At 58.8% G+C, this 13682-nt stretch overlaps 1 long non-coding RNA gene across 1 annotated transcript in view; it reads right to left on the bottom strand.

Moving 5' to 3' along the window:
- Positions 1-12560: 12560 nt before the first annotated feature.
- The window catches only part of LOC115291397, a 5024-nt gene continuing 3902 nt past the window's right edge, over positions 12561-13682 (bottom strand). Inside the window, exon 3 of the long non-coding RNA XR_003908426.1 lies at positions 12561-13654. This is a non-coding gene — a long non-coding RNA (uncharacterized LOC115291397). The remainder of the gene's footprint in view (positions 13655-13682) is intronic.

Raw genomic sequence — 13682 nt, 5'->3', positions numbered from 1 at the left:
GTGCTGGCTCAGGGCCTGCCCCCTGCCTCGCACTCCCGGCCTTGAACGTGATCGGCTAACCAGGCACACTGAGCGCCCGCGGAGAATGGCCCGGCCCTGGAGTCGTGTCTCCAGCAGGAACGGCAGCCTGCTCTAGACCAGCACCTGAGCCGGGGACCACGGCCCTCTGCTCAGTCTGAGGAAAGCAGAGAAGCTTCTGCCTCTGACTCCGGCCCTCAGGGCCTGAGCGGCTCCTGGCTCATGCCCGTTTGCTCCGCTGCCCTTGAACCTTCTGGCACAGCTCAGAGAGGGGCTGAGGATGGGGACAGAGATGGGGCCAGGGAGGGGCTCCACATGCTCCACTCAGGAAACGGAGACCAGCGATAATGACCACCAAACCCTTGCTGGCTTTGTGGGACCTTCCTGCTGCTCCAAATGGACTGTATTTTGCTTTAAATGTGTGCCTCTCAGGCACTGGGATGGCCCGCTGCCCGGGGCAAGAGCCCAGCCTAGGGCGGGAGAGGCGGTCCCCGCATTGGTCTGGGACCTCCCTGGGGGGCCTCGCCCCTGTGCAGGGAAGGGGGACCCTGAGCACAGAAGCAGGACCCGAGGGAAGGAAGGTCGAGGGAGGCACGCGTAGGCGGGGCTCCCGGAGGCATTGTCCAGAGGGCGCTCCGTGGGCTGTGTCCTCAGTGATGGAGACAGAAAGGAGGCCAGCTGTGTTGGGAAGGGGCCATCAGACGCTCCGCCGTCCAGAGGCCGCACAGATGGCCCCGGGCTCCCAGAGCGGAGACCCACACCGCCGCCTCCTCCCTCCCATCTGGCGCTCTTCAGCGTCTGGCTCAAAGGCTCCGATGCTGCCACTCTGGCTCTGGCTCTGGCTCAGGGACGCCCCAGCCCGCCATCCCTTCCCCACCCCCAACCCCAGCCCGACTACACGGCCCCCAGGACCACAGCTGGCGTCCGAGCCCTGGTGCCTGTCCTTCCCCTAGAGGGTCTGGGGCTCTGCCATCAACCCCGCTGGGCCCGCCTGCCAGAGCTCGGGGACTCACACACCAGATGCTGCCATCTGCCCCCAGGCCGGGCCTCCAGGGCCACTCATTGTTCCGTTGGCTGGGAGATGACGCTTCCTGTCTGGGCCTGGGAAGATGGAGCCTCTGAGACCGCTGGCCCGAGCCCGGCCTGCAGAAATCCCAGCTTCCTCCCAGTGCCCTGAGCATGTCGGGTCAGGAGGCCAGGCCCAGGGCACTGCCAGGGGAGGCCGGCCTGGAGACAGCTGGCCCACACTGACAGCTGCGGCTCTGAGCCAGCCTCCAGGGCTGACCGCACCAGCCAGGCGTTGGCTGGTCCCTACATGTGAGAACCCCAGACCACCCTGGGCTTCTATGTGGGGACTTAGGCACAGGTGCAGGCCCCACAGGCTTCCTGTCCCTGCCCCCAGCTCCCACCCCAGGGCGCTTACACCTGCTGCCGTATCTGCCCCAGCCACCTGCCTGGGGGTCGGGGGGGGGGAGGAGCCAGAGTGCCCCAGGAGGAGACCAGAATGTGGTCAGGAGGGGGGGTCGGAGGGAGGGGTCAGGCCCTGACTTGGGCACCATCTGGCCTGTAGGGGGGGGCAGGGACCTCCTTGCATGGACCCTCCAATCTAGGGGAGGGGCGGCTGTGATAGCTCTCGGGGACATGGAGGCCTGTCCTGTGTTAGGGGCGGTCCCTGGGAAGGACAGTCTGAATGGAGAGCTCAGGGCAGTCCCCCGGGTCCCAGCGTGCAGCCCCCGCTGTTTGAGAGCACCCCCAACCTCCTGAGAAACAAGCCACAGGCTCCCGGCCTGTGTCCCCGCCCCCAGGATCCACACACTCAGAGACGAGCCCGGAATGGGCACAGCTGGGCGCAGGGTGGGAGAGAAGGGGGGCCTTGGCCGGGACCGGGGTGCCAGGAGCTCTCGAGGACCCCAGGTGCCCCGTCCTCCCCAGGGTGGTTCAGAGTTGGCGACACCGGCAGACAATGTCGCTGCCACTCTGGCAGGTTGTCAGGGGCAGGGGGAGGTGGAGGGACCCTAAGGAACCCCAAACGGTGCCCTAGGCGTGAGCAGGACCCCCAGAATGGGACCGGTAACCCCGTGCCCCAGCAGCTGGGTCTGCCCTGAGCGGCTTGAACAACAGACATTTCTGTCCCCCAGGCTGGAGGTGAGGGGTCTTCACTGAGATGGGCGGGGGGCAGGCAGGGCTGGTCCCTTCCCAGAGCCCTGCTCCAGGCTCTCCAGCTTCTGGGGGGGCCCCACATGTCCTTCGCAGGAGGCTGTGTTCTCCTTGCCTTCACATCATCTTCCCTCTGTGTGTGTCTCTGTGTCCAAATGTCCCCTTTTCACAGGGACACCAGGCTGGATTAGGGCCACCCTAATGGCCTCATCTCAACCTGGCCGTCTGCAAAGACCTTATTTCCAGTTAAGGTGCCATTCACAGGTCCGGGGGGTTACGGGTCCACATCCTGGAGGCACACCACTAGGCCCAGCGGCCGGCGGAGACCGCAAGCCCACGTGCGGACGGGGACAGAGGTCCGCTGTGCCGTGGCCGGCCCCTCCCCACAGCCACGCGCACCACAAACCAGCATCTCGTCTCACCAGCTGGAAATCTAATAGCAAACCCTCCTGCTCCGGAAATTTCTACATTAGGACCTGGAGCCGGGAGCATATTCCCCTCCTCCACCCCCACCTCCCGTCTCATGCGGAGCTGATTCACGTCGGCACGTTGCCAGGGTGAGCATTAACCGTGAGGCTCTTTCCCCGCCTTGGGAGTGTGCATAATAATTTTACATCTTCTCCATCTGGCCAAACACAGCCTCGAACGCGCTGACGATGAGCCAGGGGGCATATTCTCCTTGGTTTCCTCTGGTGGTAGAGTTTTCTAGAACTGGAGAGGGGAGACACTTAAAACACTGTGGAGCCAGCAGTCCCTTGGACATACTTTATTGTTTTAATATATAAATCGGTTCTTTGAAGGAGGGGCCACAAATCTCACGGTGTGCCCCTTTCATGTGCAGAAGCTCCAGTTACGTGACATTTTGTAAGCGCCTGAAAAATTATATTTCTAATTCCTCCCGAGGCCCATCGTGGAAAAGCTTATTGTAACCGCGGGGCTGCCCCCCAGGGTCTGGGGGGTCCGCCGCGGTGCTGAGGGCAGCCGCACCCTGCCGGCCCAGCGCCGACAGCTCAAGTCTAATGCGTCCCCCAGCGGTGTCTGTGTGGGCGTCTGGGAAGCAGGTCCAGTGTCTGAAGGCCGTGGGGAGGGAGGACAGTCTTACAGTTCCACAGTCAGGACAGTCTCGTCATCGCCCAGATGAGTCAGGCTGCCCCGCACAGAGCGCGGAAAGGCCGACCCCCACCCCCACCAGGGTGCAGGGAGGGGGCAGCTTGCAGAGCAGGCTGAGCCGGCTGGAAGCCCCTGGTTGCAGACAAACGGCTGAGGGCAATGGTCCCTCCATGCTCCCCATTCTTTTTGTCACCTCTTGAGGTCGGGTGTCTGTCCTTTATGGCCCTCTCCCAGCTCTGGACCGTCCTTGGCTGTTGAATGTCTCAAGAATGCCAGGGAAGAATCTTGCCGTCGGGTAAAACGCTCCCTCCATCTGGGGTTTGTTAGAAAGAGCTCTGGAACTTGCAGAGGGGTGCGGAGTGCAGTCTCTCCCGAGGCCAGCCAGCCTCAGAAACTGAAACTGGAGGAGACGCGGGGTGAGGGGGCAGGCGCATGAGCACAGGTGACAGGCTAACTTGAGGTCAGAAAATAACCCCGGCCTCTGCTTCCCGTCTCCACTCCAGGTACAGCCCGACCTCAGCTCAGCACACAAACGCTGAGCTAATGATTGCCTGGTGTTTGCTGGCTGCCAAATTCTAGTAGGAAGGAAGGGAAGGAAGGCTGTGGCCCAGGCACTGGGGGAGCATGCGGTGTAGACTGAGCAGCGGTGGAGTCTGAGCAGGTGTTATGTCAGAAGAGGACAGTCCCACTGAATGCCAGGCTCTGAGATCCTTGAGGCACCGCAAGGACTGCTAGTCACCCCCAGAATCCTTTCCATCCTTTGCCCTCCTAATAAGAACCCCAGCTTTTAGCTGGATTCATTGCACACAGAGAAAAGACTACACTCCCACACAACACTGTGACTAAGGAAGGAGTGTCTTCTCGCGTGGAATGCAGAGGTGACGGCTGTCACCTAGCAGCCATCTTGGACCACGAGGTGTCCCGATCAGGACAAAGGAGCAGCCGTGCGGGAGAAGCCTGAACCCCACTCTTACTGAGCACGCCGTGATGCAAACCCCGTCCTCCCTCGTGGCCGTGTGCCTAAAGTTTGGCCGACAACATGCTACACGCAACTTTCAGAAGGCATCCTTACACAGCAGGGCCACGCCCACAACTTCGGCCTGAGTTGTGTCCCCCCCTCAAACCCACATGTTGAAGCCTCACCCCAGTGTGATGGTATTCGGAGGCGGGCACTTTGGGAGGAATCTGGGTGTAGATGAGGTGATGAGTGTGAGCCCCGGGATGGGAGCACGGCCGTGTACGAGGGGCAGACTGGTCCTCTCTGTGCCCGTGAGGACACGGCGGGCGGGCAGCCTCATGGAACCCGACGCCGCGGCATCCTGAGCCCCGCCTGGCCGCCCCCAGAAGTGTGAAACACCAATGTCTGAGGTCTCAGCCACGCTGTCGTCTGCGGAGCTGACTGAGGCAGCCTCCTTGGGGCCGCCCACGACACTGGTCGCCAGTCCTCAGCTCCCCTTTGCTGCGGAGGGATTTCCGAGGAACCCCCCCCACATCTGGGGCCCTGCCTCCCTCACTGGGCTCCCCTCGGTGCTCTGGGGAATCTGGTTCTGCTCAGTCCCTCTGCTGTGTGCACGAGCGCCCTCCCCCTGCTCCTGGGCCAGAGGAGCGGAATCAGCCGGCCGGGCTCCCGGCCGCGCCCCCAGCTCCAGGTGCCTTCTGCCCAAGGTTGTAGGGGAGCACCTCATGGGACCCCGAGTGAGGTCCGGTCCCTCGGGTGGGTATTCTCCGGCCCTGAGGGTCACACAGCCTGCCTTGCCCCCATGGCGCCTTCTTTCTGGGACAAGATCACTCCTCTCTGAGCTCAAATTCTCAGCTGATCTTATAAACCGCAAAGAAAATTTGGATATATTTTTAAAACAACTCTGCTCAAGACTCTTCTCCTCCCGGAAGCCTCTCCCTGATGCTTTCTCTGTACCCTGAACACCTCAATTTCCTGGCCCTGGGCCGCCAGGCTCCCAGAGCATGACCCTCCACCCAGCAGGGCCATGTTCCCACGGCAAGGAGGAACCCACCCCCCCAGATGGTCCAGCTCAGGAGCTGTAAGGGGAACCCCAGAGGCAGCGGCTGCAGGAAGAGAGAGCATGCTAGGGTCACAGGGCACTCAGCCCGAGATGCTGGGACCCTCGAGGGACAGCCGGTCCCCCAGCCCCCGGGCTTCCAGCAGGTCTGCCCTCAGGAAATCACCCTGCAAGGGGGCCTGAGCGATGGAGTCTGAGAATGGCCCCCAGGGAGAGACACAGCAGGTGGAATGAAGGAGAACCAGGAGTCCTCAGAGAAAGACAAAGTCGCCCGCCCTCCATCCATGAGCTCCCACCGCTGAGCAGCGTTGGGGCGGGGCCTGGAGCACAGCACCCGCCTAGGCGGAGGCAGACCTGGGCAGCAGGCCCCGCCCCCCTCCTCTTGGGAAGTGCCTGTCCTCTGCCTGCCCCTGCCCTGCCCTGCCCCGCCTCCCCCGGGGACCCTCGAAGGAGTCTGCTTCCCTGATGGGGCCTGTGCGGCCTTCCCCGTCAACCGCCAGACTTGCTCCCGGGACCCCGGAGAGCAAGACAGCAGAGTGGGTCAGCCCGGTGAAGGCGCCTTTGCCCCCAGCAGTGCGCCCAGGAGGGTGGCCGTCACTGTTAGCGCTGAGCCTCCTTCAGGGCCGGCCCTGTTACTGTTACTATGAGCACAGGCCCCCACTGGGATGGTCCCCATCACTGTCAGCATGCGCGGCCATCACCGGACGGCCCTGTCCTGTCACCGCCCACCGCTCAGTGCGGCGCTGCTGGCTGGTCTGTCAGTCCTGGGCAGGAAAGGGCGTCTGCCTGTGGCCAAGCAGAGCCAGGGCCGCGGTGACCTGTCATCTCCTTAGTGTCAGCCGACCCCCTCGGGGTAAGATCCCCTTCACCCTCTGTCCGTCCTTTGCAGGAAAGAGGAGATCGCTCACCACAGCAGGTGGAAGGCCGTCTCAGAAATGGACCTCTGAGCTCAGAGGATGATGGAGGAAAGGGGGAGAGGGACCACAGTGTCCTTGGGCGAGGGGCCCGGCCCCTGGCCCGCAGCCACCTTCCTCGGGGCAGCGCCGAGGAAGGCCTCCAGGAACCCGCTGCTCCGACTCACCAACCGCCGCCCACAAGTGACAAGGGCCTCGGTTCCCTCAGGCGGGAAGGCTTAGCCAGGAGGGGTCACATCCCTCGAAAAGTCAAAGGAGCCTGGTGGATCCCTCTGGAAGGGCTTGTCTTTTGTGAGGCTTTGCACCCTCTGCCCGAGGTCTTTGTCACCAGCCCCGATGCCCATCGGTCAGGGTGGTTTAGATCACGGCCTTCCGTCTGACACTAGGAACACCGGAGGCCAGAGAATTCTTCGTCAGGGGCCCTTGCTGAGCACCCTCCCGGCCTCTAGCCCCTGAATGCAGCTCCGGAAGCTGGGACAACCAGAATGCCCGCGGACATGGCTAAGCGCCCCTGTGTCCAAGCCACACGGCGTCCTGGCTGAGGAGAAGGGAGCCTTTCAGACCCCAAGTCTGCCGGTTCTGGGAGGGGACTGGGAGGGGCTGGTGCGCAAGAGCCGCTTCAGGAGACCCCCCCCCACCCCGGGAGGGTGCAGGGCCAGATGGGAGTGCTGGCTTGTCCTGGGGCAAACGGGGAGCCCTGGGAGAGATCAGACAGAAGCCACACGGCACCTCCCAGCCATGGGGAAGTGGTCTGAATGACTCTCCAAACATTTGCATAGGACAGTTTGATTTGACCAACCCAAGCTTTCGGAACATGCAAATCCCTGGGGTCTCACGGGTGAAAGAAACCCTTTGTGGGGTGAGGCGGGGGGTGGGGGAGTTGGGTCCAGGGCTGTTCCTAGAGCCACCTGGGGAGGAAGAGGGTGTCTCCCTCACCTGCTTACCCCAGACCTCCCACCAGCCACTCCCCCCCACCCCCTGCGGCGTCAGCCTGCCTGTGCCTGCGAGTGTGCATGTGTGCGTGTGCACGCGTGGCTGGAGGTCAGCTAAAACAAGAGGTGAGTTGACATAAAATGGAGAAGTAATGGAATGAGTGAAGAATATTTATTTGCATTATTAAAAACAGAAGATGCAATTCAAGTAGAGATCTACTGGGAAAGAGACGGCTCCCTGCAGGGTGGTGGGACCCTGTGGCCCAGGGGACTGCAGGGTGTGACCCGACCAGGGGATGGCTCTCCAGGACACTCGGCTGCCCCGGCCCGGTCCTGGCCAGGCCTGAGCACGGCAGGGACGCCCCATGCCCCCTCCTCGGGGAAAGGGCCCCTCACGGCCGCCTGGAGGGTGGTGTGCAGGCCTCCCCCACACCAGGAACTGCTGCTCGCTGCTCATTTTGACCCTGGGCGGCGCTGAGTCACGCTCTGAGGCCCTGAAGACCACCTTTCTTACCTCAGTTCCCAAAGGCAGTGGGTTGACGGTGGCCCCCAAAAGATATAACCACTCAGGACCTAGAAAGGTGACCCCTTTGGTAAAAGAGTCTTTGTGATGTCTAGATGAGCTTGTCCTGGATTCGGGGGGTCCCAAATCACACAAAAGCATCCTTACAAAGGAGAGGGGAGAACACACACAGGTGCCGTGGGCAGACGGAGGCAGAGGGAGGAGCCAGGAGGTGTGAGCCCACCACCGCCTGGAGCCCCTGGAGGTGGGGGGCGAAAGAGGGTCCTCCCCGAGAGCCCAGAGGGAAGGCGGCCCTGCTTCCAGCCCCAGAGCCAGGAGAGAATGCGGGTCTGTGGTTTGAAGCCCCTTGGTCGGTGGGGTCTGTTACAGCCACCCCAGGAAACTAACACACTGAGTCTCCGGTCGTGTTACTGCTGCTAGGTCCCCCGTATCTGTGAGTCTGCGCGGTGCACGCGGCCCCGGGGCCCCCGTATCTGTGAGTCTTCGCGGTGCACGCGGCCCCGGGGTCCCCGTATCTGTGAGTCTGCGCGGTGCACGCGGCCCCGGGGTCCCCGTATCTGTGAGTCTGCGCGGTGCACGCAGCCCCGGGGTCCCCGTATCTGTGAGTCTGCGCGGTGCACGCGGCCCCGGGGTCCCCGTATCTGTGAGTCTGCGCGGTGCACACGGCCCCGGGGTCCCGGGTCCCCAGGCAGCACCCCGCACACCTGTGTGTACCCTGCTCTGGGCTTGGCAGTCACTCGGGGTGACGGTCGCACATGAAGCTGCCCGAGGCCAGTGTCACTGCACGTGTGAGGTTTGTTCGACGGGCTCCTCTCGGCAGATCCACATCGAGGCTGCTTCCGCCTTTGACTCTCACATGTACAAAATCCTCGTGCAAATGTTCCTTAGCACGCACGCTCACATATCTGCAGGGCAATCCCTCGGAGTGGAGCCATGGGTGCAGGAAGTATGAAGGTTGCAACAGCGCCCCCAGAAGCCACGCGGAGTTGACCCCACCAGCAACCTGTATCAGCCCCTTTCTCCCACAGCGTCTCCCGCCGTGCCCTCCCGCACACGCGTCCTCGCCAACCTCGCCAACCTCACCGTTTCCCACGGCCTTCCTCTGTTTCCAATCTGTATTCCCTCTCCCTCTCCCTGTGTCCCCCTCCCCTCCCCTCCCCTCTCTCTCTGTCTCTCTCATTTTGTTGTTCAGTGCTGCTGAGTGCGTAAGAGCCCTTGTGTCTCTTTTTTGGGGGGCGGGGAGCTGTTTCTGTCCTTTACCCATTTTCCATCACTTTGTTGGTCTTTACCACCTCGGTCTATAGAGCCGCTTTACACAGGAGTGTGACTAGAGGCTTCCCTGTGGTTTCTATGGCAGACCTGTGTTTCATGTCTCATGAGCCTCTAGTTTATGGTGTTTCTATTTGGGCCAGAGTTTTATTATTGTTGATCTTTATTGATTTTTTTCTGTGGCTTCTGATTTTGGGTTATCTGTTCAAAGACCTTCCCCAACCCAAAACTATTCAAAGAAACAGCTGCTTTCTCCTGGTACGTTGATGGTTTTGAATTTTACAACTAAACCTTTGCTCTCTGTGAAACATACGGGGGTCAGAGAGTGAGGTAGGGGATGTCATTTCATTTTTTCCCAGAGAACTGTGGAGTTTTCTTAGCAGGACCTGCAGAGAATCAGACTTCCCACGCCTCCGGGAACCAATGCTGCGTCTCCCCCGGTCCAGGTGTTTAAATCTGCGTCTGAGTCCGGTTCTGGCTCCTGGGCTCGGTCCCATGGCCCCGTCTGTTGAGTTGGCCCAGGCTCCAAGTATTGTGACTGTGTAATCACTTAAGATTATAAATGTAAAGCTACTGGCTGCTATTAAAAACCAAAACCCGGCTGAGTGAATGTTGGGCGTCCGGTGGGCTTTCTCCAGGGATCCCGAACCAGGCAGCACGCGGTGCCGCAGGCGGAAAGCTCCGCCCTCTGTGCGCACGACACTGTCCTGTGCAGAAGGGAGCAGGGTGAGGAGGCTCTCCTGGCCAAACACGTGTCTGCCCCAGATGACCTGCTCGTGCCGACCCGGTGACTCCGCACTGACTCCGAGATGGGATTTCTGCGAGAGGTCAGAGCCGGAAGTAGGTTAGGTCTCGGTCTGGTGACGTGGGGCTTAGCGTAAGTGACTCCATTTTGGAGACTGTTGTCTTGTTTCGGACACCTGACATACCTTTCTCTTCCAGAACTTCCCCTAGCTACTCTTGCCTGTCTATTTTTCCATGTGAAAAATGTCAGCTTGGCTAGTTCTAAGAGAAAATTTTATCAGTATTGCAAGAAATTCACAGTCTGATTTCAGAAAACTTGACCCCTTCATCCTGCTGAGTCTTTCTGTCCAAGAAGAGGTTTCCATTTCACTTCTAGTCATTCATCCATTGGAGAAAGCATGTTGGGAAGCTGGCAATCCACAGCTGTCCACTTTTCTGCTGTTTATTGCCGGCCACTTACCTGGGCTGTTGCCTTGCAGACAGGACATTTTCCCATCACATGATGTCCCCCATTGCTGTTTGCACCAGAAGAAGGCCCTTGGTCCTTGTCAGTTCGACACAGTCCCCTCAGCTGAGCTGCTCCTCTGCGTGGCAGTCCCCAGTGGGTTCTCTGGGGCACGGGCCTGCACCCACTGCCTGCACTCAGCCCTCTTGTCCTGTGTGCAAGCGTGCGGCCAGTCCCCCAGAACTGTGTTAAATAGCAGCTGAGAGTCTGGCTTTCCTCTGAGTGCTCCCAGGCTTTGCTCCTTCACCACAACTCGGGCACTTTGGTTGACACCTGTCACATACGCTGTCGCCATATACTTCTTACTCAGGCTTTAAAAAAAATAAAGTGTAGAAGCTGATTCTATCAGACGTCTACACCTGTGGAGGTAGCCTCATGATTTTTCTCTTCCGCTGTCTGAACGTGGAGATCTATTTTAAGAGGTTTCCTGATATCAGACCATATTTACGCCCCCAGGTCATGGCTGATTAGGTTTTACTCGTTTCTGGGTTGATGTTCATACATGAAAAAGGGGTGTGGTCTCCTCTCTGTGCTTATCTCACTGGGTGCTGGTGTTCCTGCTGTGCTAGCTTCATGAAAAGAATTTGGAAATTTGCTTCCTTGTCAACACTCAGGGCAGCCACCGAGGTGACACGGATGGGTGTCTGTTGCTCGAGGGTGCAGTGGAATCACCTGTGAAGCCGTCAGGGCTGGGAGCCATCTGCAGCTTTGTTAGCATGCCAGCGTTTCAGTCCTGGGGGTCCACAGCTGAGATCAGCAGAATAGTGAGTGAGCAACTTGGTAGGAGCACTCCACACGCAGACTTTCAAAATTGTGGGGCGCCTGGGTGGCTCAGTCAGTTAAGCATCTGACTTCAGCTCAGGTCATGATCTTATGGTCCGTGAGCTTGAGCCCCACTCTGGACTCCACATTCTCTCTCCCTCTCTCTCTGCACCTTGCTCACTTGTGTTCTCTTTCTCTCTCTCTCAAGAACCAATCAACAATAAAATAAAAAATAAAATGAAAGGAAAGCCAATTATTATTACCATGCTCTGTCAATTCTAAATGGTCAGAGAAAGAATACACCCCCTCTTGAGGGGACACCCCTTTGGTACAGCTTCACCAGGATTTCACGGCAGCACGCTATCCCCAGCAGCCCCCACAAACCCTGAGTCGCTGCGGGGGCCAGAAGCCTGGTCTGATGGCCGGTTTCGTGTGCATCTACAACCTATTAAATCATACCAATTTATTTGTCTGGAATGAGAAAATAGAGAACAAGAATTTTTTGTCATAATAGTTGTGAGACATTATTATAAAAATATTAAGGAAACTTTGTGGGGCACCTGGGTGACTCAGTTGGTTAAGCTCAGGTCACAATCTTGCGGTTCATGGGTTCGAGCCCCATGTCGAGATTTGCACTGACAGCTCGGAGTCTGGAGCCTGCTTTGGGTTCTCTGGCTCCCTCTCTCTTTCTGCCCCTCCCCCATTCATGCTCTCTCTCTCTCTCTCTCTCTCTCTCTCTCTCTCTCCTTTCAAAAATAAATGAAGATTAAAAAAATTAAGGAAACATTGAAAGAAACTCCAAATCTTCAAAAAATCAAGCATAGAAATTCCTCAAAAAATTTAACGTCGAATTACAGTATGATCTAGCAATTCCACTCTGGGCATGGACCCAAAAGAACTGAAAGCAAGGGCTTACGCACACAGATATCTGCCCACCCATGTTCGCAGCACCGCCGTTCCCAATAGCCAAAGGGTGGGAACGCTGCACATGCCCCTCCGTGGATGAACAAAACGTGGTCTATCCATACAGTGGACTAACTGTCAGCCTTAAAAACCAAGGGCATCTGACACCTGCTACAGCGTGGATGAGCCTTGAAGACGTGATGCTCAGCGCCCTGTGCCAGACACTGAGGGGCAAACACTGCTCTGGGGGCTGGAGGAGACAGAAAGTCGTGTGAGGCTGCCGGGAGCCGCGGAGGGGGACCAGGTCTCCGTGTTCAGTGGGGACAGAGTTTCAGTTTCAGAAGCTGAGGAGAGCCCTGGGAATGGAAGGAGGCGGTGGCTGCACAGCTGTGTGGACGTGCTCCAGGCCACTGAGCTGTCCGCGTAACCATGGTGACGGTGACAGGGCACCTGGCTGGCTCAGCTGGTTGAACATCTGACTCCTGATTACACCTCAGGTCATGATCTCGAGGTTCGTGGGTTCAAGCCCCACATCGGGCTCTGCGCTGATGGTATGGATCTCTCTCCCTCTCTCTGCCCCCCTCCCCAACTTGCGCTCTCACTCTCTCTCTCTCAAAATAAAGAAACATTTTAAAAAATGACCAAGATGGTAAACTTTATGTTTTGTGTATTTTACCATAATCAAACAAATAAACGAAACCAAAAGTTCTTCAACTTGTTAAAGTAAACAAAAAAGTTAATTTTAGAAAAACTTTCTTAAAGGAGAGAAGAAAAGCGCAGATCTGTCAGATCTGTCGGATCGGCTGCCCGGCGTCCTCGGTGGGACCGACCCCGATTGCCGCCCCTCCTGCAGGCCCCCCACCGGCTCCGCCGAGAAGGACGGGCAGCCCTCCGGCTCTGCCTGCGCTGTGTGTGGGGACTCCCAGCTCGTTCTCCACCCAGTGCCGCTAAGCTGACCTCCTCTTTCCAGACATTTCCACCAACACATCTTACCAGAAGCTTGGTCTTTGGTTCTTGTTTCATAAACTCAAGAGTTTAACCCCCGGTTCTCCAGTGTCACTCTGCGAAGCTCTGGAAAGGGGGTACTTTCTGCTGGGGTGCGAGGATGGTCTTCAGGCAGAGGCGTGGCCATCCCAGGGAATGCCCCTGGAAGGGCCACCGCGGGGCAGGAAGCAGTCTGTCTCTTCTCCCAGGAGGGGCGGGAGGTCCGCACAGGCCCACGCACAGCTCCCAGGGTCCTGGCGCACGTCCGCCTTGTCCTCTCCCGCCCCCGGAGTGAGATGGACGCTCTGCACGGTGACACAGTGGTCACACAGCTGTCCCAAGAGTTCACACGCCCCAGAAAAAGCCCTTCCGTTTCCTGTTTAATTTTATTCTTCATGTCATGAACAGAGTTGACTCCCTGAAGCAGCAGCTCAGGGATGGGGACACGAGGGGCTGGGGGAGGGGCACACGGAGACCCTTACAGGGGCTGTACGATCAGGCCACGCGGCAAACGCATCAGGGAAAAATCCCACATGTGAGATGCGGAGATCCGAAGGCGTTTCCCGGGAGAGCGGTCTGTCGTCCCGTGGGTAGAGGGCTGGCCAGTGGGGACTCGGGCGCGTCACGCCCGCGGCAGCTTCCTATGTCAGTGGGCTTCGTTCCAAAGCGCCTCTTACAAGTCTCATTTCAATACTGCAAATGATACGCTGGCGGTGGAAATAAAGATGCGTGGGCATTTCAAACCCGGGAGCATGTCCATCTCGTCCAGTTCAAATGTGCGTGAGGATGTCGTGAGGATCGTGAAAGCGAGAGGCCTGTGGGGCGGGGACACGGGGGGGGGGG

This window comes from Suricata suricatta, chromosome 5, assembly GCF_006229205.1.
Source record: "Suricata suricatta isolate VVHF042 chromosome 5, meerkat_22Aug2017_6uvM2_HiC, whole genome shotgun sequence".
Lineage (NCBI taxonomy): Eukaryota > Metazoa > Chordata > Mammalia > Carnivora > Herpestidae > Suricata > Suricata suricatta.
This window is presented reverse-complemented; position numbering and strand designations above follow the sequence as displayed.